The following is a 27,468-nucleotide window of genomic DNA, read 5'->3' on the forward strand; positions in this document are numbered from 1 at the left end:
ACGGTATATTGACGGGAGAGAATTGATGGGATTCATCACTTCCAATCGATAAGTTAGAAAATAGAGACGCATGACAGACGACCAAGGTCTTAATCCACGTTTACTGTCTTCTCCTTATTTAGGTCTCTCATCGCTCTGGCCTGCTCCTTGCGAAGACCAATTATGGAATCACATGATGTCGGCGAAGCCAACGTTTTGACAAGGGTACTTGCCTACGCCAGCGCAGTAGCTGCGCACGCGTTATCGGGAGAGTGAACTACGCGTTTGTGAACGCTTGGTTCACTCTCCCCCACGCTCAATGGGCGAGGAGGAGGAGAACATGCCGGAGCGCCGAGTAAAGTAAAGAAAGTGCTAGTCTCGAAAAAGAAAGGGGGGGGGGACATCGACAGGGAAAGAAAGAAACAGATCAACTAAAGAATGAAGAAATTACACATAAAAAACTAGTGTAACCCAAATAAACGATTACAGCTTATAACCTACACCCTTTAAACAAGTACAGGGTGGTCCTTTATGAAAGGGAACACACGAGCGCGTGGCCCGTGCTCTGCGGAGGCTGCTTAGAGCGCCACCAACAGGCAGCAAGGGGAAGCACGTCTGCTTGTGGCGTCATCTGTTGGCGTCTAGAATAACCAGGCATGGGCGCCAGGCAATCGCCTGCTAGATTTAGCAGGAACGCCCACCTCGCATGGCTATGGGCGTCTTGCGCTGGAGTTCGAGGTATAGTAGCGGCGCCTGGTGGCGGCGCACGAAACGTTATCTGGGTAGTACCAGCTTGGGTAGTACTGAGCCCTGGCTGTGGAGAAGCACGTTTCTAGCCCGAGCTTTGCGTCGATTAGCGCTTTTTACTGCCCTGTTGCGAGTGCGAAAAAGCTCGTCACTCCTCGCAGACCCCGCCGACCACGCTGCGAGCTCACCGCAGCCTATAGTTTAACGAAAACGGACTCTCCATGTGCCGTGGGACGTAATGCTGGAAGCAGAAGGAATTGGCGACCTAGCTCTGCCTCGAAAAAGCGTCACCGCTGTTACTTCTGCGTCGTGGGCTGCCATGAACAAGAAGGCCTGAATCGCAACATCAGATTCTGCCGTTTTCCTTCAAGGCCTCAAGAAGCGGGGCGTAGGACGCGCTGGTTAGCTGCATTTCGTCGCGCTGGGTAAGCGAAACTTCGCGCCATGCTGACTGCTTCGCCTGTGTTGAAGCTTCATTGATTATCTGCGTTCTAAAATTCGGTCTCTTGCACCTACAGTCCCGACGGCAGACCCACATAGCAGCAGGCATGGCTCGTGACTCACGATTCGAGACCCGGCCAAAGCGACAATTAACAATTCGTCCGGTGCGAAGTGGTGAAGTGACCAGGTGTGTGCAAATGAGCACAAATGGTCGGGCTGATTCGGTGACAATTCACTACCCCACTACGAGCAGCACAGGTTAGAGAGTTAGATGCGCTCATCCTTGACCTCAAACCAGCACGCTGAGGCAGCGCAGCAAGGTAGTATTGATTGCAGCACATCAACGTTTAGCGCTGTCATTAAAAGCTACATCAAGCGAGCAGCGCACGAGCTCGCGCTGCAGCGCGATTCGCATGTACGTTAATTAATGCGAGCTCATATGCATTGCATCAGTTATTTACCGGTTACTACAGTGCAGGCGAAACTACTTGTCTACCAGTATGCAGTCAACAAAGATTGCAGGAAGCCCGCCTTATCGTGGCATGTCGAAAGACCGCTGCAGTCGCGGCGCGTACCGTCGTGCGCTCGAGCAGTTCCGTACACATGAAGTCTGCTTATCGCTGCTGTGAATTCATTTATAGCAAGCATTTCCTCGCGTTTGTGCGCCTGAATCTGGTAGCGTGCAAAACTTACCTGAAGTTCAACTTCGTACGCAACTCGCTTCATTTGCGATTTACACCGCGCTAAAACTTCGCCGCTTATTTCTTGAATGGCGTACACGTATTTGGCGTCACATAATTTATTGCCTTTACGCAGCATGCCACCCCTGAAAAAATCCTCGGCGCCCGATATCAGCTGCAAGCCGTGGTACAACAAAACCGAAAGTGGCGGGTCCATATTGTAAACGTCCTTTCCGAAGCAGACGACTGAGGTTGGTACTACCCAGTTTAGCACAGAGGGCGCTTTTTAGCACCATTTTCGCAGCGCCCCCTGGGCGATGCAAGAGCCCCATTGCGCAAAGAGCGGGGCCTGCAGCGCAACGCCTGCTCCTAGCAAACCGCTTGGGCTTCCACGTGCGTGGACACGTGGAAGCGGCAACCAAGCCCGGTAGTTATTAGGTACTCCTGGCGTACCTATATCAATGCGTAAGCATTCTAGGGCTTCTTCCTTCGGAACTTTCTCAGTCCGTCCGTCCGTCCATCCGTCCGTTTTTCTGTCCGTAACGCGTCACACGATGTACTGCATGCATAGGTATACATGATGTCCTACCGAGGTGTATATGAGAATGCCTTATGACTACGTATGACTAATGAGACATGATTCTTATAATATATAGTGAGTACTGAGAGGTATAAGTGTAAGTAAGGTTAATAAAGACTTGTAGGATTAGTTACCATAAAAATAGTTGAATGCAACGGCAATTAATTGAGGGTCATTATGAATACCGACGCTAATTAAAATCAGTTTATGCTAAATTATTAGACTAATAAAACGTTACTGAGGCTAAATCAACGGAGCCGAATCAAGAATTAAGGGTTCCTTGAGATTAGTTAGACCTAATTAGGTAGTATTTATTATTACTTACAGATATAAACGCCTTCGCCATAACCCTAAGGTTAATTAATTAGACAAATATCATCATTATAGAAATAACTAAGCCTGAATAATAAATAAAATACGGTTATTTACCTAAGCTGAAGTTTCACTTCAGTCCACTTCTGTCCTAAACCGCTACAAATCTGGCGATGTTTATTTATTCATGCTATGGGGGGGGGGGGGGAGTGGGCGGCCAGGGCTCTATCCTAAATAAAAATTCCCAGAAACTCTATTGCAGTTGTCAAAGCGTGCATAAGCATAACCCCAAATTTCAAGTGGGCCCACTACCAAATTTAGCTTGGCCCACGCTCAAAATTTCAAGTTGGCCCACCTCCAGATTTCTCCAAAACTAAAGTTGTCCCACCCCCAAAATTTCAAGTTGGTCCACCGCCAAATTTTAAGCTGCCCCACCCCCAAATATACATTGGCCCACTCGCAAATTATATTGGCCTACACCCAAATTTCAATTTGGCCCACCCCCAAATTTCTCAAAATGTCAAGTTGGCACATCCCCAAATTTTAAGTTGGCGCATCCCAAAATTTATATTGGCCCACTCACAAATTTATGTGGGCCTACCCCCAAATTTCCATTGGCCTACCTCTACCTAAGTTCGCCTCCCCATGCATTTTCTGTGGACCCTATGTATCTCTAAGGTTATTCTCTCTAAATAACTTTTTTTCAATTGTTCCTAGCCGCTTATAAAGCTACCAATCATCTACATTTACATTATTGTAATAATTAAATGTGAGTTCGCACATTGCGCATTTTTGAGCAGATACAAGGCATTAGATTTTTCGCGTGGCGGACACATCTTGCTGCGGTACTCGCCAAAGAATGCTTACGCATTTAAATACACTGGGAGTGCCTGTTAACTAGCAGGCAAATGTTGGTGCTACCACGCTTCCAATGTGCTATCGTACCAATGCGGTTTGCTAGCAGCGTCTGCTTGCAGGTCCCGCCTGTTGCACATCTTCCTGGCGTGGGAGGCAGTCCAGAGCCGCTTGTCTATGAGCCGTGCCTGCTTATTCTGGCCGCCAAGAGATGGCGCTACAAGCCGACGTGCTTCCCCTTGCTGCCTGTTGCTGGCGCTCTAAGCAGCCTCCGCATAGTGTTCCTGTATAGACAAGAACGGCACCGAGAGCGGCGCTGCTGCGCCGGCGTTGAGAGCGCCGCATGCGAAGCAAAATTCTATTAGCGGGTGGTACCCCTCTCCCATCTCTCGTTCGTGCCGCCTTGATTGCCTCCTGCACTGCGCGTGTTTTGGCACGTTTCGCGCCGCGCGTGGTGTGTGCCTACGTGTGTGCGCGTGGAGATTTCGTTCGAAGGGCGGTGTACAGTCTGTTTCACATTTAGGGGAAAACTCGCAGCGCATTGCATCGTGATGCGGCGAGCGCTTGAGTCAGGCGGCGGCAGCAGCTCGCGCAGGTGCTCGAGGGGCGGGATCTTGAACGGCGTCGTCTGCTACGGCGGCGCGCGCTGGCCGCATTGTCGGGAAACGTTCTACTATCAGTTGCAGGGCGCCGATCTCATCGCTACGGCGTGAAATGAGCCAGTATTCTTTACTATGCGTTGTGCGACGCCAACTGATACGCCTCGAAGGTAAGTTCATCGCTGCAGGGCAGTCATAGACGACGTACTGATTCCATACATTATTGACGGGCCGTTTCTGGAAGGCGACTATATATTCTAACGCGATAGGTCGCGGATCCACACTGCTCGTGTGGTGCAACAACTGCTAGAAGAGTGCGCAGTCACTCTCTTGGAGTGACCGCCTCAATCCCCGGGCGCCAACATCATTTAAAATGTCTGGGGCTCGTTGAAAGTATCGCTGGCGCACCGTCCCCTCTATCAGTCGCCCGAGGATAGGCTTCGATCCACCATCGTCAGTGACTGAGACGTGCTGCGAATGAACACATCCCTGATCAAGTCATCCTGCACTTCACTGCCTTCCAGGATGAGCGCTGTCATCGCTGCCGCTGGGGACATGACGAGATACTAACTGAAGTTCCGAGCGTGACGTGTCCATTTCCCCGCCGGCGGGCAGAGTCTGTCTGGTGTAGCGAATGATTGTCGAGAAAAACCATTTCCAGCTCATTGTCTGAACCTAAAACATTCATTTAATCGTATCCGTTTGTTTCATCGTGTTCGACTCCCATAGTTATCATTGTTGAGTGCTTTGTTTTCCTTTCGAGTCAAACAAAGACTGAATACGTTGCGCGCAAATCTTGGTGCGTCTTGTCGCTGCTTATTACGGTAGCACACATAGTGAAGAAATATACGTACAGTACACTGCCCCAGCACGCTTCCCGACAATGCGGCCAGCGCGCGCCGCCGTAGCAGACGACGCAGATGACGACTCTGCCCCTCAAGCGTCTGCGCCTGCTCGAGCTGCTGCCACCGCACGACTGCATTGCTTGCCGCATCGCGATGCAATACGTTCCCAGTTTTCCCCTAAGTGTGAAACAGACTGTACACGCTTCTATTTGCCTTTAAGAAGATCGGTAGGCTTGTCGATTATTTTTATGGCTGCAATGCGGCGAAAGGGCAGCGTCTGCTTAACCATGTAAGTGACGCTGAGCAGGTGATTGGAAATGACATCGTATGTACCGCCGGAAAAATCGTCAGCACATACGATGCGGCACATACGAGCTAAAGTCATTTTTGCAGTTTCTCACAATATGTTTGCTACAAATCCGTGTTGTCTCTGATGGCGACAACGGTCTTCCATCGACACTGTGCGGAAATAAACAAAATATATCGCTGCATAGCACAAGTACGTCATGCGCACACAACTTTATCTAGTGCGTCCCCTACAATATGGAATAGAGGCAGCAATGTAGACAGCTTGGCCATTTTTTAACAGTGCTCAAGAGGCGGAAGTTGAAAGTATTAGTAATCATTCCCGCTTCAGCAATGCCGGCGCGACCAAGACGCGGGCGTGTATCGTCCAATAACTCGATCGATCGGTGCAGTGGTGAAGCGGGAATTAACTCCGGTCATGTTCAATGCATCGTGCACATATTCAATTCCTAGGCACCCGTGAACTTCGGCCACTGCTAGCGCATACAACAAAAGTGGTTTCCATTCTTGGGCAGCGCACACACAAACGAAACACGAGAAAGAAGACAGGACAAGCGCTCGTCGAACAACTGAAAGTTTTTATATGAAGAAAAGGATTATGTACCGAGTAATTCTTAAATTCATGTGGGTTACATATAAAAAGCGTCATACACTCAGGAGTGATCAATGAACGAGCTCGCTTCGTTTTCCAGTTGTTTACTTCGCTCGGCGCACCGCAGTAATCCATGTCTGTCGTCTGCTTTTTTCCTACCATTTTCTTGTGAATCGGCAGAATTTCACTGGTGGCATCAACCCTTTCATGTTTACAGTGCTGTCGTGACAGTTAACAACACAATAATAATTTCCGGTCATCCGAAGAGGCGCCGTCGCAAACAAGAGACGTTTCGCCCGCAGCGCGAACTGAACGCGGGCGCGATCGTGAAGGGAAGCGGCGGCGGAAACCTACCCCCGTTGGAGGTGAAATCGTTCCGCCAGGGGAGAAACGAGCGCTGGCGTCTAGGATGAAACTTGGCGTGCGGTCGTCTATACGCTCCCGCAGGGAGCAGAGTTGCGCATAGGTCCGCCGTCGCGCTCCAGCTCTGCAGCGAAGCCACTCCTCGCGCGCGCAGGAGCCAAATGCCACGCGGTGTTGCGCCTTTTTCTCTAGTGGTCGCGAGCTACAAGCGCCAATTGTTCGCAGGCGCTTAGCAAAGGGCACTTCTTAATACAGGCTACGCTCTAACGAGTCATTCGTGCAGCCGGAGGGGGTGGGCTTCCAACCAACCGAAACTTTGTATGTACCTATGTAAACACGCATATACAAATACACGCACGAACGTACAAATAGGGGGTAGGACTGCCATCGGTTCCCCAAAATAAAATACTCCCTTGGCTCGAACAGCTCCAAAGTTCGCTCGCAAACGCGCAGTACGTTGCCACAAAAAGCGGTGCAATGATTTTCAGCATGCATATGAAGTTGTCTTATCATGGTCAGAAGACAAGAAATGTTTTAAAGAGTGTTTAAAGAAAACTTCACACACGTAAGGTGGACACTTAGCGCATTTGGGCTGCCGAAACCAGCCGATTAATGATCGTCGCCAGAGAGCTATCGTGCCTGCAGTTATGTCAGTGACCGTTAACAGAGCGTCATTTATCACTAACCATCGTTCACAACAGCTGCACGTTTTCGATACATGCGGTGCAGACTCAGATTTAAGCGCATTTCAAATGTTCACATGCGCACATTTTAAGCAAAGCTCACTTTTACGATTCATTCATACCGCAGACGAATCATATATTTAGTAGCAGCAAATCTGCAAGTAGAAAAAGATTCAAGACGCAAGAGCTTCTTGATCAAATTTATTTCATACAAGGGAATGCATGAACGGCTGCTGGCAGCAGGCCAAGTGTGCTGTTCTTGGAACCTTGGGGGCAGAATTCAAAGAAACTGGAAAGGCAACAAGCTATTAAGAGTAACAACAGGTTATCTTTATTGCACTAATCACATCAAGATGGCAAACTTGCAGAGTAATTATTCACACAATGCAGATTGTAATATGACAACACATTTTGCTTGATCTCTTACCACTCAGAGAAGAGCCAGTAGTTGACACCGTATCAAGTCAATGAAATCACTGAAGCAGGCTTTGGCCAAAAAGCCAGGTTACAAAGCTTCGTGACCTATCGCATCAAAGGCAAGGAAATTTTACATCATTCAACAGTGCATTCACTCCACTCCTGCCTACAGGAAACAGCATTCATCAAAGCACAACGTAGATTTCCAGCATGTTTAATTGAACGACAAGTTTTGTTCCACTAGCACCGCGTAGAGCGCTTTACCGCCTTCCGTGCGGTTTGTGCAGTGTGGTGCGCTGCACCCCGTCATACTGGAATACAAGTGCCAGTACCATGTGTTTCGTATCACTTCACCAAGGTCCTTGACTTCACATCGTCGAATACCGTACCTGAAACCCGCAGCTGCTCCTCTGAACGCACGATCGACGGTCCGCTGATTGTAATGGCGATGGCACTGACGGAAACGACGAGTTCGCATGAGTCGGTGATGCGCCCGTAAAGTTGGCTTCGCTCGGCGCGGATCATTTGACGTCATTTTTCGCGCTCGGCCAATAGCGGTGCGAGCGGCGCCGGAAAAGTTATGCGCAACTCTGCTCCCTGCGGGAGCATATACAGGAACACTACCTCCGCAGAGCACAGGCCACGCGCTCGCGTGTTCCCTTTCATAAAGAACGACCCTGTACAAACACTTAGAATGACTGCGTTGAAGATAGTGATATAAAAGACATATGCCGCCCACGAAGTTCTTTGTCACAACTTCTTACACATGAAGGTTCCCAAAAGCTTTTTTAATATATTAATACAGGCTTAGTTAAGACGCCTGGAAAGCTAAGCGGAATGTGCATAATGACAGTTGTGGAACTGTTTGAAGCTTTTGGCTCCATTGAGGCCGCTTCTTCGCTGAACTCGAGCGCACATTATGTACCAAGAAAGAACCCCGATACATGCCTCTATGAATAAGTTGAAGTATTTCTTAACAGCTAACCCCGCTGACTATGGAAGAAAGCATTTCGTGTGTTTCGACAGGTGATCTGTAGCAATGTGTCGCACTATCCGTTGATGGTGGTGTTCGCCTGACCGCCAGGCTTACGAATTCGCGGGATACAAGCCATACTTTCAGCGCCACTTCCTCTAGGACCAGTTCGTAACCCTGTGCAGCCTTCACGACCGCCTCGGGTCAGCAGCGGAGCAGTGTCTCAAACGACAACTTCGCAAAATGCTAACTGTCGCGTGAGCAGAATGCAGACACGCTGTCCTTACGACAGGTATCACCGCCATGGTGTTACCGCACCAATGTCGGGATTATACCGCTTTGTTAGGCGCGAGACACGTGGTGCGATTTTGCATGCGATCCCTCGTAAACCGTGGCTGGGCCCGAATATCTGCAAGCAACGATTTGTTAGACACAGCACGAACGGTTTGAAAGTAGAGCCGAACTTCGCACCGCTAACTATACGACCGCAAACTTCTAAGGTGATGATTGTGACATTTTGATAACTGCTTGCACACCTGTGATGGTTCACCTCAAACGACCAGAGATATCAACGTGACGTTTCTATACCATCGTATATCTAGCTAACCTGTGATTTCGTGGATGCCGAATTTGTGCACGCACTTGGGGACGTCCAATGCTGTAAGCGTGCGATCACGACCACACGTATGCTTATTTCCCGCAAATTCACTCTTGTAAACATCTGGCTCGTCTGTGACGTGCCAGCTTCTCCCGTTCTTAATTACCTCGAGACAGCTAGCCCTTTGAGACACAGCACATGTCTTCAACATCGGCCCACATTAATGCGAAGGCATCACATGTCACATGATGCAAATGAGCCCGCGTTGTTGTCCGCAACGAGTGGCAACAAATGTCTTCATCAGCGTCTTGTAATTTCTAACAAGTAGGAGTAAGGTGACTTAAGGGGGAGTAAAGTGAATTAAGGTGAAGTAAAGAGAATGAGGGTGAAATAAATTGACTTTAGGTGGATTAAGGTGAATTAAAGTGGATTAAGATTGTTATAAATTAGGGCACGGTCGATTAGGGTTAGTACAAACTAGAGCAAGATTGAATAAGGTGGATTAAGGTGGCTTAAGGCGAATGAGGGTGGTTCAAATTAGATCAAGGTATCTTACTACCTTTAATCAGGAACAACACCTTAAAATGAGTGCGTTCAAGAGAATCAAATAAAAGGCATACGCCGTCTGAGTTCTTTATCACAGCTTCCTACATATTAAGGTTGGGCGATTTTTTCCAAATATAACAATTACATTTTAGCGGCAACACTTGGAAAGCTGGGCGGAATGTGTATGAATGGTACGGAGCTGTTTGAAGGATTTGCGGTATGGAGAACGCGAGCCTGAATTTAGGGTCTGCACGGTACATTATTAAGGCGAAAGCCTTAAATCTCTGTTTCAAGGTCGCTTTGTGAAGTACAGAAAAGATCACGTGACCCAAGGAAGACCAGAAGCGAACCAAAGCTTGTTTAGCCGTGTATAAGGTATGATGAATGATTCGAAAACGTAATAATTGAATAGTGATTGGATTACGGTAGATTAGGGTGGATGAAGGTTGATTAAGGGAGATTAGAAAAGGTAATAATTGATTAGTGAATAGATTAAGGTAGATAGGGGTGGATGGAGGTTGATTAAGGGGGATTATGATGGATTACGATCGATTAAAGTGGAATAAGATGTATGAAGAAAGCTTAGGGTAGATTAAGGAAGACCAAGGCGAATTAATGAGTGTTCAGGTGGATTAGATTGGATAACTATCGAAGAAGGCAGATCAAGGAGGCTTAAGGTGCATTAGGGTGGATAAGGCGGATTAGGGTGGATTAAGATGTAATTAGGCGGCCTAGAGTGAAAAACAGAACGCTTTACAAAGCTTTCGCGTTCACCTCTCTTAGGCGATAGCTCGATCAGTTTAAATCAGCTCAAATCTGTTTAAACACCTCGGTGTCATCATGTCAACAAACTTAATATGGAATCAGCACATAGAATACATCTCCAGCAAGGCGAGTAAAACACTAGGACTAATACGTAAAACAGTCTACATGGCTACGCCTTACACGAAGCTTCTGGTGCTAACATGCCAACCGTTGCTGACACCCTGGGAAATTTTGTTTTTCTGATACAACACGATAGGTTACCAAAAAATAAACGTCGCGTAAGTTTTTCCATGCGGACAAATGAATGAGAAAGGTTCACCCTTCACTGTTAGAGTGTTTTTGGTGCATTTCACAACGCGACAGGAAGAGCAGGCTTATCAGAAGGAAGAGCGCTAACTTTCAGATGTGATACATCAGCTTATGGAATGATGCGTTCAATCACGCTATGTCGTACTATATATTTTAAGACTAACACTGGCGAGCATATGGCGATTTGGGAACAAGCGGCACACCATGTGGGCGCAACGTGCTCATCATCTTCTCTCTTTGAGCCGATACAGCGAAAAGAAGTCGACGCTGCAGGGCCATCCCCTCGTGAGGAAGGAGCGGTGCTGCTGAGCGGTGTGGAAGGAAATAAATTAGGGCCGAATCTGTAGCAATACGCACTCTAGAACGGCGATATGTAGGTTCGAAAGAGTTTGCGGTGGTGTATGTGCTTATCGATTCATTGTCTAAATGAGCCAGTTTAAGACGGCCAATAGATACGGTGCCTTCGCGCCCGCTGATCACCACTGTAAAGTGTTTGCGCGTTCGGTTGAGCACCCTGAAGGGGCAGTCGTATGGTGGTTGTAGCGGAGCACAGACTTGCGTCTCGGAATATGGAGACGTGTGTGCAGTCGCTGAGGTGCGGGCTGACAAATGTGTTCTGACGAGTGGGACGAACAGGCCGCCAATCAACGGTATCGATCATTGCTCGGAGTCGGCTTGCGTAATTGGTGATTTCGAAGGGTACAGCACTATAGGTGCCGTTAGTTTGCTGGACAACAAATTACGCATTCACGTAAAGGATGACGTATCCCTATATGTGAGAGGATAAATAAATACGATACGATTTTACCGTATCCGTGTACACGCGACTGACGGCACAGTGGCTGTGACCGTAACTGGAGGGCACTAGGTTGTGGGCTCGATTCCCGACCACGACAGCCGCGTGCATATCCTTTCCCCATGCTGGGTGTACAACAATATGTCGTCGAGGATGACGTCACTGGAAACTCCCCCTACGTCGTCTGTTTTCTTTATCTGACCAGATTTGATCATCGCGGCATCCCAGCTGTTGTGCAGATTTTGTCATCATACTTGCACTATGCCGCGGATCACGAATTTCTGCACCCTTTTTTACGCTGCTCAATAAACGTATGACTCAAGATTATTGAGACCCAACAAAAACTCCATGACCTTTAAGCCTAGTTTTTCGGTTGGCTTTTCTATTTATCATGTGTGTTCTTTTCGATATGGCTTGGAAAGTTTAGTTTGTTCCGGAATTTTTGACGAATTCTAAAAATTGATTTGTTCACTGTGTTTTTAAATTCGTGGCACCTCCTTCGTTGAGATATCCTTTCGTCCAAGCTTTTTTTTGTTTGATTTTCCCACTGGGCTTCTCCTTAGTTTTTCATTTGATATTTAAAAAAACTTTTTCACATGGTTAGACGAACGTCAATCAGTTGCTTGATACTGTACCGTTGTTCTAGAGGGGCCGTGTGATAGGAATAGTTAAAAGCTCGGGCGCTGCGATTTAAATGCATGAAAACAAAGAAATAGTTTTTCTTTCGTTTATGTGCTGCGCAAAGTTGATTAGTTTGTTGCAATTATCAAAAAAAGCTCATATCTGCGAAGTACAACTTTTTTTTTTATATATGACACTGTTGAAACGTATTTGAAAAATTGTTGCAAAGAGACCACTTGAAAAAAAAAAAAGAAAGGCTAATGGGAAAACCTCAAAAGTGTGTTAGACATTTCAAAAAGCCGTATAACAGTCCTGTTAACTTCGCCATTTGTCACCCATAAACCGATTTCATCTGCTACACCGTGTTCTCAAATAAACCACCAATTTGGGGGCAGAACTTTTGGAAAGCCATCGTAAATACTGTAGCAACTCCCGTAATCTATAAACTGATATTTATCTACTTCGCATGCTCTTTATGAAGGCGTTAACAGAACCCCGATTTCTTTTTGATGCATAGTTACAGCAGGACTTTTGAATTGCTTTCTTCGACTTGCTTGAAGCTTTTGAATTTTCGACAATTTGCATAGAAACCACGTGGACAAATATAGAAGTTCTTCGTCTTTTAGCCGGTAGATTCCCCCTGCTTCCTTTAGTGCAACATATCTCATCCAAATGCGTTGAGCAGTTGTAGTGAGAGTACATCTTTGTGCATTTAACGCATGTAAGAAATGGAAAATCGGACTTGGCCTAGAGAAACAGCCTGATTTCAGATTTGACGACGCACTTAAGCAACGTTTGATATGTAAGATATAAAAAAGCAGCGTATGTAACGAAATATGTCAATCAAATCCACTAAACTCGCAGGAGTTGTCTTGACTTACCGATTTGTTTTTCTATTGAACCGAAACGAACATCAACATACATGAAAAAGAAGGAATAATTGGAACTAGAAATGCTTCTAAAGCATTCTAGCTTAAAGATATATTTTAAATACAAAAACTCCGAGGACACCTAAGCATTTTTACGAGTTGTGAATGCGGTAGCATTAATGTCCTCTTGATAGCCGCTGAACGGTTCTCGGTTACGTGAAGTCCTCGCTGGCAAGCGAGCGCGTTGAGACGCTTGGTCGACGCCTCGTGTATTTCGTTCCATGCATAGCAGTGAACGCTGTGGAAGCTACGCGAGAAGTTCAGTCAAGAAGAGTTACTACGTCGCGCTTTCCGTCGATGCTTCGCTGCGCGCCAAAAGCGTTTGCTCGCGTGAGCATGCTCGTGAGGCTCCTCGCACCGCGTTGCATACAAAAAACCCGGAAAGAACAACACAGAGAGGATCAAAAACAACGAATTAGGAGTCGTTTACTCAAGTGTGTTTGTTCCTAAGGATTAGAACTTGTTTCATTCGCTACTGAGCCAATATAAAGAACAGTGGCGCACAATTTTGGTCAACAAACATTGAACTATATCTAAGTGCGAACGAGGTCACTGCAAGAAGTCTTTCTAACCTCCACAGCGTTGATTGCTATGCGTGTAACAATGTATAGATATCCCAAGGCGGATGCACACTAGCCGGCAGTCTTGGAGGCGCTGGTTTACCCCAGCGGGTAAGACGCGCATCTTCTGAGTGTGGGGTCACAGGTTACTTGCACCGACGCTTTTTCATTCGGTATTCTTTTGTTTCATTATGCATTAATTTCTTACCGAGGCGCGAAATTAGAACGCAGGCGAAAGCTTGCAGCATCAAGGAAAGCGCGGATAGCTCAGGCTTCTGAGAGCGAGAGAGAGAGAAAGAAGTGGTTTTTCATGAAGAAGGGTAAATGCTACAATTGTCGTGTGCAGCCCTTGAGAGAGCACGGTCCAGCGCCTGACATGCAGTTTTCGGCGATGTCCTCTCCCCTCACGAGTCACATGGTGCGCGAGCGCGGCAGGGGGCGTGCCCTTTCGCCCGCTCTGCTCCGTCGTAGTGCGCACGTGACGTTGTGTCGCAGCGAATGGGAATTTAGGTGCTGTTTCGCGGCTACAGACGCTGGCTTTTGCACTTTGAAGCGTTCGCGTAAAAGAACTAAAAAAATTAAGCTTTTTGCACAGTACAGGGTCAAGCCGCTGGAGATACGTGGTCTCATTTAAGCAAGGATGCTAACTGTTTTATTGAACGATGCAGACTCCTAGCTGTCCTATAAAGAGCAAAACAATACAATAACGAGAAGGCGATCTTTTATTTATTTATTTTTTTATTTGTCCGGCGGGAACTCTTTGGACCCAATAGAGGAATACATCCACGGAAAAGTAAAGGAAATCATGGAGAAACTCCTCTGGAATTTCTCTAAGTATGCGTAAGCTCTGTGCCACTTGCTCATCTCCACGCAGCCGCCCGGTGTCATTATCAATGTTATGGAACTTGTTTCGCCCAGTAAAAAACGACAGCACCTAGGCGACACAAACTGCTGCCAACGCGAGCGTAGCGTGAACTGATTACGCAAGCAAACTACTGCAGGTGGCGGTGCCCGGTGCGCTGACGACGTTCCGATCGCTATAAGCGGCAATCGCTCTTTAGCGCCTTATCTATGAGCGTTGAAATATCATCAGCCGTGATCAAACGCTCTTCGGCTGCGTCCCTCTCGGTCGCGAAAGCCGCATCTCGAAAGCGACCATCGATGTTGACAGACCACAGCGAGTGCTGATAGCTTTGTGCGTGCTGTGTTCTCGCAGCGTAGCCCGCGTTGAAGTGAGAGGCAGCACTAACGTGTATTTGCCAGCCGCGGCGGACGCCGTCTTGAAAGCGATCGTCTTACGGGACGGACGGACACTTTTCTTGTTGTGAAAGCATGGAAATGCTAGCGCATTAAAAAAATTATAGAGCCCCTTTGGACTGCTTACCTGGAGCAATGCAAAAATTGGAGTGCAACTGCTGCGCGACTTGCCGCTTGGAGCACTTTGCATGTATTTCCGGGCGCCTTTCACGCTCGGAAAAACACTCTTTTGTAGCACGTATTGACCAGCAGAAATCTGTATCGGGAATTTCTGAAGTTAGTCTACAATTTCCTATTTGACACATTTTTTCAAATTATCATGATTAAGAAGTTAATCATTTATTTGTACTAATGATATAATCACGCGGAATTCAAAATATAATCTGAGTACTTGCAAGTGACGGCAAACATCACCTTGATTCTCTCCAGCTACGTGGAATTTGCATATTTTAAACGTTTGGCTAAAGTTAACCGAAACACCCTTCTATAGATAATTTGTGTTAACACAAATGTTCAAGTCCGCCCGCTGTGTGTTATGTATAAATACTTGGACCAAGAAAGAACCCTAACCCAGACACAAATAAACAAATCGTTCGTTGCATTTTCTGTAGGCTTCATGTGATTAGTTGCGATTACCTTCATACGAACAAGAGTTCGTAATTTGCGGTATTCTTCTCTTATTTTTGCCCTTCAATCTCTCGCGTCTCAGTCTATACTCCTCAATTCCTTCAGTCAGTGTGAAGAAGCAGATCAATATGTCTCTATTCCTATCGTCCTTCCAGCTTTTCTGTTCATTAAGTATTTATTTCTCTCTCTTACTTCGTACTCCAACAGTGAATGACCTAATTATTAGGTAATTATCAAATTAATAATAAATGATTGAATATTTATTCATTATTAACCATATTATTATTAAATTTGCAATACTAAATCAGACTATACACATAAATCCCTTATGGTAAACCGCCACCTAGAGAAAAGGAAACGTATGGGGGACGGCTCAAGCAATTCAACCGCACCAAGATATTGATCACTTCTTTTGAGTAGGCAAACGGACATTTACTCTGGTTAACCTCCCAGCGATTCACCTCTTATTCTGGCTCTTCTTCCTCCTATTTTTAAGCATGCATGCTTAGGGCGGATGGGCTCATTATGCGGTGACAGAATTTCCAATCAATGTAATCTTTATTGATATAAAACCGAAACAAGTTTTACGTGCAGAGAAAGGAGAGACATGTGGCAGCACTGAGGAAAGACGCAGTTGCCCTTCTAGCTATTAACTAATTGGCTGTTAACTTTCCTGCGCTGCGGCGCAGCTTCCCTTGAGTCTTTCATGCTACGCTATGTTTCCACGAAAACGCGGTGTTCGAATGCTTGCTCTCGCTTCGGTAGAGTTTCATGAGATGCTTGCGGCTAGTGGAGTGTGCGACTTTGGGGGAAAAAAGAAGCACGCGTACTGGTGTTATATTCCCACGAATACCGCAAACGCAGCCTTAACGTTCGCACCCTTAACGTTTTCTGACGAGTCATTGCTCCCCGTCTGCTCCGTTCTACGGATTCCTTTTCCTTCGCTTTCTCGCTCGATTATACAAGCTGGCTCACTGCAGCTCGCTGAATCTATGCGGGACGACTGGCCCTTAAAGCGAAGCCATTTCCTGTGTTCCGTTTAGGGTATAAACTAACTGAGAGCTCTTGTTGGCATTGTCTTGTGCGCTGCACTCTGGGCTCTGCACCCTGTGTCCGGTATGGTAGGTTCATTGTGGTACCAAAAAAGGGGCGTTTAAGGGAGCATCGTTCATGTTTGGCACATACCTTTAATCGATAATGGAGCTCCACTCGGTCTCTCACCTTCCTTTCCCTAGCTCATTTTTTTTTCTCACAATCTTTCTATACGTGGTAAACACCGCTTAGCTCATTCATCATTATTCGGTAAGTCAGTCACTCAGTCGATCTGTATTCACTCTATGAACCGATCAAATTATCAGGCAATTAATAAGTCGACTCTACCGGTTGTTGTACTAAAATCCGTCGGATGAACAAGAGATCAACTTTCGCCTTATCCAGTGGCCAGTTCATTATAACCAGCCTTGAATTTTTCATGCCTTGCGAGTATAACGAACAATAGGTCAGTTTTAAAGTCCCAGAGTCGCTTAAAAGAAACCTAAGTGGCGACAACCTATGCACAGTGGCCGTCTGTCATGCTCTTCTTTGAGCGAATCACGACTTTTCAATTTCTGATAGCAGGGAACGAAGACATTGACTTTATTTGGCGATGTATCAGTTGGTGTTGCATATTTGACTACGGTGAAGCTCAATAGACCGGACCAAGGGAAGGCGAGGCCCTGGCAGTGGGAGCACCACCCGCCTCTTCAAAAAGTTCTTGCTTCGCGCCTTTTTTATAGACCGTGTCCGTTCTGAAGCTCAGAAATGGTGGAACTCTTCTCTGTGAATTGAGAAGTGAGAAAGTAGCGGCCCATCATAGAAGTCCAGGACTTTCACCCATGACTACGCTCTCCTTCTCCTTATTTAAGCCTTTCGTCGCTCTGGTCAGCTTCTTGTGATTGCCAGTAGGACTGCAAAGAATGCAGCTGAAGCCAAAGTTTTGATAGGGGTAGTCGCCTTCACCCCCGCAGCAACTGCGTCCCTAAGCAACGCGTTTTTGTACGCGTTGCTCACTCTTTCCCTCCCTCAAGGGGGAGGAGGAGAATAAGCTGGTGCCCACAATAAAGCAAATAAAGTGATAGTCTAAAAAAAGTGGTGTCCAAGGGGAAAAAGATAAACGTACGAAGTCGGGAATGAAACAGTCACACTTATAAAAAGAAGTGTAACCAAGTTAAAGACTTACAACTTATATGTTACAACCTTTAAACACATATAAACCTTTACAGTGACTGCGTTGGAGGTATTCGAATAAAAGGCATGCACCGCCTGCAAAGCTCTTTATTAAATTTTTCCAATTATATAGGTTGCGTGACGCCTCATAAATATATAAATGAAAATTTTTCTGTAACACCTGGTAACCTAGGCGCAATGCGTGTGATGACACCTATGGAGCTGTTTTAAGCACGCGGCTCCATCGCGAATGAACGTCACCAGTACAGTGTAGGTACGAATTCGTTGAATTATGTGTGAAGAAAGGACCCTCTTTGCTATACACCGCTTTTTCTCAGGCGCCGCCATATTGCGAACGCAGTGGCGCCGCCTATGAGCAGCGCCATACTGACCTGGGTGAAAGCGGTGTTTTGCTTGGCAGGTATACGCTCGCCGGTAGCTCCTGGCGATTGTTGTCGCGCTCGCGCAGTCTATTTAGTATGACGCTGCGCCTTCTATGTGGCGAACGTTTCTGCGAGAAGTACAGAAGTGGTTTAAGGCGTCATGGCCGGAGTTTCTGCTGGCGTCGAGGTGGACGGAACACGCAGCGCGATGTGCGCGCGCATCTTTGAGCCTACAATCAGCCTCGGAGATCAACTGTGTATTTCCGAATGTTCCATCCACTAATGTGACCTTATTCCAGTATTATCCTCCATTTCTAAGCAGCGGTTTAGGAGCCATGAAATATACGCGATGATCGTAGCACCGTGGGTACCGTTCTGCTATGATAGGAGCTGTGCTGTTATACTTTGACAATCGTTCAAACTGTCCGCTGCAGGTTACTTTGCGTGACTACTTGGTTCGATGGATGAGGTTTCCGCCCCTGAATAAAAGAGTTTTGCAAGTAATAGCAGCATACTTTACAGTCTGAATTAAGCTTGTCCAGCAAAGGGACTGTTTGGGAACTGCGCAAGCGTCCTAAACAGTGGTAGGGGCTGGATTACAGATATCTTTGTTCTATATACCGCATGGTCAAAGCATATGGCATAGGCTGTTATATATCTATAAAGGTTGTGCGGCGAGACTATGCGAGGTCGTATTGCAAAGTTAGCCGTTTTTCTCTTGCGTTTTTCGAGAAAGAGGATGATAACCGAAACCTTTTGCGGTTGTGTTTGTTGCGTTCTCTACGACGCACTCACGTATTATGGAAATTTTGTCCTCGAAAATAGTCATCGCATTCATTTTATGCAATCCATCTCATATATTATGGCTGTACACAGGCCAGAAAGGCAATGGCGAAGCGAACAGCTTACATATGTATCGTGCTGGGTCACCAACCGCAGTGATCGCTGTGTTGAGCAGCGCCATCGGGCTCATTCAGGAAGGCTAGCGTAGACATAGTAATTTCAAGCCTACTAGACTTGAGATGCGCGAGAACGATGCCGGTGCATCACAAATGTTTGATAGCGCCTGCCGCGTAGATGATTCGTGGTTGCTTTAAGGTTGGCCGTGCACGAGCATGCGCTCTTATGTTTTATGTTTTACTCCCTATGCCAAGCGATCAGACGTTGAGCTGATTTGCCATTTATAGCTGGTAATACATGGACACCGGTATTATTTGTTGAATTAAAACCGATATAAGCAATATAGTTCACAACAAATACACACACCGCGACTGGTAATGTGCGCACACCGCGGATGATAAAGCGCGTCACATTCTTGCGCCCCCAAGACATATTTCCGTCTACTGTATAGTTACCAATGCACCGAAAGGCTTCCCAGACGACCTTATATGAACGGACATGGCGTAAAATTCTCAAAGTACGGTATATAACATCTCCAAATCGTTCCGCAGCATGCGACAGCAATACTTTCAAGCAGCGCCGCGCCGGATCGCCTAAGCCAGAGAGGAGGAAAGGGTCGCCGCAAGCCTTATCCTCCCCGACCGATGAAACGGTCTCTAATACGCTTGAGAGGTGATTTGTGGCACTATAGCCGCATTTACATGAATGCGACAGTAGCGCATCACTTTTCCAAGCGCATTCAAGACAGGCGAATATGTAGCGCAATGCGTTGTGTGTGGCGCTTCCCTTAGCACTCAGCTGACGTAGAAGCGAGGGACAACCGGTACTTTGAGCGCCACTTCCTCAAGGGCCAGTTCGTAGTCCCATAAAAATTCTGTTTGAAGCATCTAGCTCCATTGAGATTGGATGGCTCGGGTCTCGTCTTGCTACGAATTCGTTGAATTATTTGTGAAGAACGGACTCTGTTTGCTGTCCAAGAAAACGTTTCGTATGCTTTGAGAGGGGATCTGTGGTATTATGTTGTACTACGCGTTGTGGGTGGCGCTCCCCTTACTACTCAGCTTACGCGTAAGGAGGAGGCAACCAGTACTTGGCGCACCACTTCCTAAAGTGCCAGTTCGTATCCCCAAAGGAATTTATTTATTTGCTACATCCAATTTTTGCAAGATCTGAAACACTCAAACGCAGTCTTTTTCCCGCGCGACTTTTCCGTCAGCTTCCAGTTACTTTTGTGCTCATATATTTAAAAGAGTTTTTCACTAAAAAGTAAGTGGAACCACAATGTGTTATTACGGCCAGCTTGAGGACGCATATCTCCAGACCGAAGCCATCCTGGAAATTCAGTCCGGGTAGACACGCCTTGTAATTTCGCCGGCTAAAATTCGCCAATCGCTTTATGTGCCGTAAAATAACCAAATAAAAAGTTCATTTGTGGTTATTTTGTAAATAGTTGTATGTGGGTTTTGATTTCTTTTGCAAGTAATGTACGCCTCTGTCATTAAGGTTAGAATTTGGTTATCCGCATCTAGGGATTTTTAATAAGGCCGTAAAACTTAAAAATGATGGCCTCTTCTAGGATGTGCCAACTAACGTGCCAAGCTATTCAACAAAAAAAATTATTAGAGAAGCACGGAGCGGGATACAATCTTAAGACTTGCGTTATTCGGGCTTCAGATCTCTGATGACCGAGCAACGTACTGTGTATAATTGTTTCATGCACCGTGTTTTATAAATCAGTTTTTGTTTTCCTTGAGCAGCTTGGCTAACGTTAGCCGGTACACACGGTATATGTCTAGAGGCTGTTGAATTTCAGCGTATATTCGTCCCTTGTCCTATATATGTTAGTCATAACGACGTTCAGGATTTCCGAGAGTTGGGCCAGTTGGTGACAAGTCATTGTGGCAGCGGTTCTCCTGTGTGGTCTTTCCGCAATTTTGTGTCGTGTCTTTATTTTGTGCTTCATGCGTCAAGAAGAAAACGACACTGTCGATTGTGCAGAGCCACAAGGTTACCATTGCATGACTGAGTTCCTTTTTTTCTGTTGGCATTTGTCACTTCTGACAGTGTCTGCCCATATTATAATAGGCTCTTTCTGCATAACAGTGACACTGGCACACCTTCCCTAGCGCAACCACTGAAAAAGGATATTTTCCGGAAATGAAAGCCACTTATTTGGCGATATATATACAGAAGATTGAACACTGTAGGTTACGTTTGTATACTGCAAAGTTTGCACGGTGACAAGAGGACAAGCTCGGAAAAGGCAAGGACGAGCGCGAACTCACAACTGAAGTTAACTGCAAACGTATACACAACTAGTATGCATTTCAGCCAACTAGCCCAACTACCTGCTCTCCTGCGTTAATTATGCAGTTCGAAAACGTTTACTAAATATCTGCTTTCCGCCTTCTTTTACATGGTATACAATTATTCTGGTTACTTTTCCAAGTTCCTTCGGTAAACTATGCGAGGCACGGCGTTTACATTTCGTTGAAGTAGGAACCGTGTTTTGAAGCACGAGCGATAAATGTGTAATGTATGTGGCTTCATTGCAATCATTGTGGAAAGTTACTTATTCAAACGTTCCAATGTGTCATACTGCCGTTATTCCAAATGTTTCGTAGACTCCGAAAAAATTGAAGGAGGCACGAACTTCATATTCCGTGAAAATACGAATAATATTTTAGTACAATGGCGCTGCAAAAGTTTCAAGTACTTAAGTGCTTGCTTTAAATGTAACACTGTTAATAAATACTGAACCTTCCTTCTTCCCCTATATTTTTTGTCATTCGAGGCTCACAGTTTGTTTCTACACTGTTTTGGTGAATTAAACAAGGGACGTTGTTCATATATGCGAAATGTTAGAATCGGGGTATTTGTAATATTTAGGGAACGTTCCAAGTAGGTGGGTTAAATGTGCCTCTTTAATATAGATTACGTGTGCAAGTGGACCGGAGTGTTATTAGTGTGTTTTACCAGCGCTGTCAAACTTATTCCGCTGCCCTTGCGTAATCACAAATACAACCTGAGTCAAAGTTTGCGAGCATAATGGACACGCTGCGCCAAGTTTGTGTTCTATGTCAAAGGCGTGTAGACCAAACACAGCTGTTCGAAAAAAATAAAATAAAATAAAACATTTGAAGAGATGTTCAGTAAGCATTCGAAACTGTCCCGCTGCCCTTATCAGCTCTGTTTCCCATATTTTCAAGAGAACTCTGCATTTCACAAGTTTTTATTGGGAAGGAAGGGGCACAGCTGAAGTGGAACGTGTTGCGAATTTCTTAACTTTGAAATTTACTAGAACCGTTAGGAAGAACTATCGAGCGCTCGTTTTTGGAGGCACGCTTAAGGCGTGATACGTACACCCGTGAGTAAAAGTATACGGACCAGATATAGTGCGATAAAACTGAATTACTGCTTTGTCAGTTAATGCAACTTTAAATTAAAGACTGCAGTCCAAACTTGGCATTACGAATTTTCTAGTGCACTCATCAGATTCCATTTATGCATGTTATTTACGACGAAATTCTGTTTTGGGGGGGACCCGTTGGTCCGTATACTTTTTCTCACGGGTGTACGTATATTGCGTGTGCCTGGTGTCTTCAGTGAACTAAACGATGCATCTTTTTGATGTTTGCTGACAGTAAGGACGAGGCAATGGTTGATGTGTGGGCAAAGTTCAAAGTGTGTGTGGGGGGGGAGGATGGGGGGGTATGTGACGCTGTGATAATCAATGACGTATGTTTGTGCTTTAGAGCGTCATGAGTGTGTCTAACGCACTGGGCAGAATTTATCCTGTCATCCTGGCAGAACTACAGATGCCACCAATTACCTTACCCTGGTTATTTCTCTATTTTCATGCGTTATGAGACACTGGTAGTTGCTTTCTGCGAGGTTCTAGGTGAACTAATCAAAGCACCTTGGTTATTTTTCGAGAAAATAAACGGTGGGTTATGCGTATCGTGTAAGCTAAGTTAAAGTGAGGAGACTAATTACGACGTTTGAAGTAAATTAGGCATGGAAGCAATCTGAGCTTTATCAATGCGTTTTGCGAACAAAGCAGAATTTATCTCGCTGCTCTGGGAGAAGTGGGAACGAAACCGAGATCAAGTCCAGCCAAAATAGGGGTTGATGCTGGACTTGAGGCAGTTTCTGAGGTAGTTCTGAGGCAGTTTTTAAAGAGAGCGTTCATAAATTACTGGCTTTCAGAAATTCCCAACTTTCTGTGCTCAAAAGCGTCATCAGGCAGTAATTCATCTGTCTTGCAGTAATGGGCTATCGTTTCGTCTGGAATTTATGTAACTTCGAGGAATATATTTGAATAATTTTTTTTGCTCCACCATGGTTCACCATGTGGGATTCACTATCGCTATCTGGGTGGTAATTATCAAATGAAGCGTACAGATGTGTTTGCTGGCTCTTTCTCGTAATGCAATAGCACAGTCGCAATTATCAACACACACACACACACACACACACACACACACACACACACACACACACACATATATATATATATATATATATATATATATATATATATATAAAGAGACAGAGATAGAGAGAGAGAGTTCTATAGTTCGTGGTGTGCCCCCTGCCCCCCTCGAGTAACAGTTGGAACACCGCTTGTCAAAAGTAACCTTTTTACCAGAAACCACCAGCTTTTATTTCCCAATTAGTGTAGCATTTACAATAAATGACCAAAAAGAAGTAAACTGTGAGCAGATTTCAGCGGTCACGACTCTGTTCCAGAGCAGATACATGCGCATACTCTGGCTTCACCTGTGCTGGCAAGAAATAACAGGGACAGCCACCCCGGGCTAAGCGAGAGCTCTTCTAGCATTATCTTGTGTACTATGCACTTGGCATTGCGCAGTCTCTAAGCGAGGTGAAAGATTGGGCCAAAAGGTTTTCGATCAATGTCATAGCAATGCAAACTAAAACATATACACAAAGAAGAAGACAAGTCCGTTGTCGAAACGTTGGCTCCTGCTCTCGCCTTCTTCTCGTTTTGCTCATCGACACGAAGAAAGAGGCGCACGGGGACAAGCGGTAACTTCCATATTAGGCTTTTATTTATTGGCTGGATTTTTATGCACAGCGGAAAAATGGTGTCGTGACAAGCAACAGAAAGGTTAAACAATCCGTCTGCCATGTTCTTCCTTAAGCGACGTGCCAAGTGCAATTTTTTGATACAAGGGAAAGAAATATAATAATTTTGGAAGAGTGAAATTTCCGGACAGGTGGTGATGCATATTTGGTTACGGTGACGCTCAGTAGACGGGACTGAAAGAAGACGAGGTATTGACTGTGAGGTCGCCAGCCGCCTTTTTGTTCACTGCTTCGTCATTTTTTGCAGACTCTCTTCGTCAAATGCGGTTTATTGGCGGCTGACAAGCGCTGGAATACGTCACTGCCAATTGAGAATTGAGTAAGTAGCGGCGCAAAAAAGAAGCCCAGGTTTTTTGCCCACGTTTACTGTTTTCTTCTCCTTGTTTAATTCGTTCGTTACTCTGGTATGCTTCTTGTGATGACCAGTTGTAGAATAAAAGAACGTCGGCGAAGCCAACATTTTGTGTACGGTACTCGTCTTCATCGGTGCAGCCACGGCGTCCCATTGTGACCCGTTTCTGTACGCGTGGTTCTCTCTCCTTCACCTTCAGTGAATGAGGAGGAGAACGTGTCGGTGCGCAGAGTAAACCAAGCAAATTGAATGTCGAAAAAAAAAGAGATGGCTGGTTGAGGCAGAAAGAAAAAAAGTACATATGAAGTAAGGAATGAAGGAATTACACTACCGTAAAAAAACGTGTAATCCCCCCCAAAAAAAGAAAACACTTACAAATTATACTTTACAACTTTTAACCATAAAGAAAACGTTACAATGACTGCTTTGAAGATAGTCAAATAGAAGGCGTATGTCCTCTGCGAAGTTCCTTAGCATAGTTTTCTATTAATCATGTTTGCGCGACGCCTTTTTATTATAATAATGAAATTCTTGGGGCAACACTTGGTAAGGTAGGCGGAATGTGCATAATGACCATTATCAATTTCTTAGACACATTTGGCTCCATGGACGATCTCATGGAACAGGTGGCCGCATTCGACTTTACATTATTTATGACACACGAACTTCGGTTCGTGCTAGCCAAGAATTCGTCAATTCGTGAAGAAGCAACGTCGCTTGCTATCCAACAAAGTGTTTTCTATGCTTCGAGAGGCGACGTGCGGCACTATGATGTGGGTGCCGCTCCCCTTAAAACGACGGCATCGGTGACTTTCACTAGAGGCCTAAACGACAGCGTCCCAAAACGCTAACTGCCACGAGACAAGAATGCGGAGGCGCTGTCCTTGCGACCGGTAACATCGCACGGTGGTTCCGCACCAGTGTGCGGTTTTTACCAATGTGGTAAGAGTGAGACACGTGGTGCGATTTTGCCGGCGTTCCCTTGTACGGCGTGTCAGGGTCCGACTTGTTGCATACAGCGATTTGTGGAAACCTCAGTGAAAGAGTGTTTTAAAACTTGCATGCGACGAGTTACGTATGAGTAAGTAAGCGACAACATACTTTACTGTGATGATTGTGACATAACGACGACTGCGCCCACGGTTGCCGCAGGTGACATTGCACACACACAGTTATCAAAGTGACGTTTCTACACCTCGTATCTCTGAACAAACTTGCGATTGCGTGCACACAATTGCCTACCCCAAAGGCTGTAACCATCAGCTCACGACCGCACGCGTGCTTCTTTCACGCCAAAGTCTCGATTTGAAACGTCTGGCGTTTGCGTAAGGTGCCAGCTTCTCACATTCTTAATTTATTCGTGACAGACATCGCTTTGAGAAGCGGCGTTATACTGTACTGTCTTCAAGATCGGCAAGTATATGTTTTGTTGCCCACCGCTGGAGCGTAGTAGTGCCATGGAGTTGCGGTGCTTAGCTTCAGGTCGCAGGTTCATTCCAGGCCACGGCGGTCGCATTTCTATGGCGGCGAAATGGAAGAACGCTCGTGCACTTAGATTTGGGTGCAAGGTAAAGAACACCAGGAGGTGAACATTAATTCGGAGTATCCCACTGCGTCGTACACGGCTGGTAATGGGGTTTTGGTTTTAGGACCTATAGGCCCACAATTTAATTTTAATCTAATGTCTATGACAAACACCCGACTACAAAGTGGTTGAGGCCCGCCTCTAAGGCTATTACACTATTAACATAAAATGGGAGGGGGAGGGTGAGCATAATCTATAGAAGTCACAAGATCCTGCTCCTCATCCACACCAGAGTCACTGCGCTGCGACAAGACCATTATTAGGGTGCTTTTGAATGGCGGTCGTTATGCCAAATGCAAACGCGTCTCGTACATAGAGAACTGACGTCGTTCTGTATGCGCGTTCTCCGTACGCTATGGGATTTCCTTGGTTTATGTGCGCTATGCGAACGTACGCTATTTGGCCAGTTTTATCATCATCATCATCATCATCATCATCATCATCAGCCTGGTTGCGCCCACTGCAGGGCAAAGGCCTCTCCCATACTTCTACAACAACCCCGGTGATGTACTAATTGTGGCCATGTCGTCCCTGCAAACTTCTTAATACCATCCGCCCAGCTAACTTTCTGCCGCCCCCTACTACGCTTCCCTTCCCTTGGAATCCAGTCCGTAACCCTTAATGACCATCGGTTATCTTCTCTCCTCAATACATGCCCTGCCGATGCCCATTTCTTTTTCTTGATTTCAAATAAGATGTCATTAACTCGCGTTTGTTCCCCCACCCAATCTGCTCTTTTCTTATCCCTTAACGTTACATCCATCATTCTTCTTTCCATAGCTCGTTGCGTCGTCCTCAATTTAAGTAGAACCCTTTTCGTAAGCCTCCAGGTTTCTGCCCGGTAGGTGAGTACTCGTAAGACACAGCTATTATACACTTTTTCCTTGAGGGATAATGGCAACCTGCTGTTCATGATCTGAGAAGGCCTGCCAAACGCACCCCAGCCCAGTCTTATTCTTCTGATTATTTCCGTCTCGTGATCCGGATCCGCCGTCACTGCCTGTCCTAAGTAGATGTATTCCCTTACCACATCCAGTGCCTCGCTACCGATCGTAAACTGCTGTTCTCTTCCGAGGCAGTTAAACATTTCTTTAGTTTTCTGTAGATTAATTTTCAGACCCACCCTTCTGCTTTGCCTCTCCAGGTCAGTGAGCATGCATTGCAATTGGTCTCCTGAGTTACTAATCAAGGCAATATCATCAGCGAATCGCAAGTTGCTAAGGAATTCTCCATCAACTTTTATCCCCAATTCTTCCCACTCCAGGTCTCTGAATACTTCCTGTAAACATGCTGTGAATAGCATTGGAGATATCGTATCTCCCTGTCTGACGCCTTTCCTTATTAGGATTTTGTTGCTTTCTTTGTGGAGGATTACGGTGGCTGTGGAGCAGCTATAGATATCTTTCAGTATTTTTACATACGGCTCGTCAACACCCTGATTCCATAATGCCTCCATGACTGCTGAGGTTTCGACAGAATCAAACTCTTTCTCGTAATCAATGAAAGCTATATATAAGGGTTGGTTATGTTCCCCACATTTCGCTATCACCT

The 27,468-nt window shown here is 45.8% G+C and overlaps 1 long non-coding RNA gene across 1 annotated transcript; it reads left to right on the top strand.

Annotated features, from left to right (window-relative positions):
- The first annotated feature begins 128 nt into the window (after positions 1-128).
- LOC140213254 (uncharacterized) lies at positions 129-24,681 on the top strand. Its single transcript, XR_011890204.1, has 2 exons — positions 129-204; positions 24,228-24,681. It is a non-coding gene; the product is annotated as an uncharacterized lncRNA (long non-coding RNA).
- Positions 24,682-27,468: the final 2,787 nt, after the last annotated feature.

This window comes from Dermacentor andersoni, chromosome 9, assembly GCF_023375885.2.
Source record: "Dermacentor andersoni chromosome 9, qqDerAnde1_hic_scaffold, whole genome shotgun sequence".
In the NCBI taxonomy this organism is placed as follows: Eukaryota; Metazoa; Arthropoda; class Arachnida; order Ixodida; family Ixodidae; genus Dermacentor; species Dermacentor andersoni.